Source organism: Acyrthosiphon pisum, chromosome X (genome assembly GCF_005508785.2).
Source record: "Acyrthosiphon pisum isolate AL4f chromosome X, pea_aphid_22Mar2018_4r6ur, whole genome shotgun sequence".
In the NCBI taxonomy this organism is placed as follows: domain Eukaryota; kingdom Metazoa; phylum Arthropoda; class Insecta; order Hemiptera; family Aphididae; genus Acyrthosiphon; species Acyrthosiphon pisum.
The window spans coordinates 95,553,310-95,554,426 of record NC_042493.1 but is presented as its reverse complement, the minus strand read 5'-3'; the positions used below and the strand labels follow the sequence as shown (position 1 = coordinate 95,554,426).

General features: G+C 23.5%; 1 protein-coding gene across 1 annotated transcript in view; it reads right to left on the bottom strand.

Moving 5' to 3' along the window:
• LOC107885262 (protein ALP1-like) overlaps positions 1 to 1,117 on the bottom strand; it is a 9,439-nt gene that overhangs the window by 7,920 nt on the left and 402 nt on the right. The window lies entirely within an intron of this gene.

The window sequence follows — 1,117 nt, the reverse complement described above, 5'->3', positions numbered from 1 at the left end:
TTAATTTAAAAAAAAACCAATTAAATTAAATGTTTCTATGACAGTTAAAAGTATTTATTTAGTCGGTGATTTTTGTTTATCGGTTAACATTTTTTTCAAATCTATGAACAAATGATTGGTAACAATGCATAAACATGTATCAGGCCCGCAATCACAATTTTGATTTGACCACGCACATAGAGTAAAATGATTATTGATTTTTTCTGTTCCGCATTTAATAGCATGACTTTTTAATTTTGATAATAATGTGTAAAATTTAGATAATTCATTGTAACAAAAATTTGAAGGATGAATTATTCCCATTTCAGTAATGTCCCTTTCAATTTCTTTAAATAAGTCCATTGTAAATAATAACACACAATTCAACTGTTAGTAATAAACTGAAACAGATTTAGTTGTGTGTTATTATAATATACTACAATCAGTAAATACAAAAATCTAATTACACCAAAAATGCAAACGCACTTAATTATGAAATTTAAGTTTATAAAAACAAAAAATAAAAAATGTAGACTCATGTCCTAGTTAACTATAACACTGAGTGTAGCATTAACATACTTACTTACCTTAAATTCAAATTTATCAAACTCTAAACCCACAATTATATTATTTACATTTTAGATTCTGAGTGGAAAGATAAATGTATTAATTTTACAATGATGTGTTTTTTTTTTAATTTTTAATTTTTTTTTTTGTGTCTGAAGCATCTAAAGTTCAAATATTGACAAAATACGTAAAAATGACGAAAATTTGAAAATTATTTTGAGTTAGAAATTCATGAAAAATTTTCTTTTTAAATCTAAGATTTGAAAATGTAATACAAGATTCCTCATCAATTGTCTACCTTTTTAAAAAAAAAAAAATGTCTACAAGTCAAATTAAATTTTTATGAGCGTTTGAAATTCCTATTTTTACAACACTTGATATTCACTGGATTTATTATGTTACGATTTTCTTATTTTGTTGCAATCAAAAAACGAATGACTATAGATACTTGAAAATTCCACTGAATGCTTATATTAGTATTTTCTATACACAATAAAATTTTGAAAATAATTTGACTCTTTTTGAGCTGTTTACGGACATTGTCAGTTTTCAATTTTTTTAGTTTTATTTT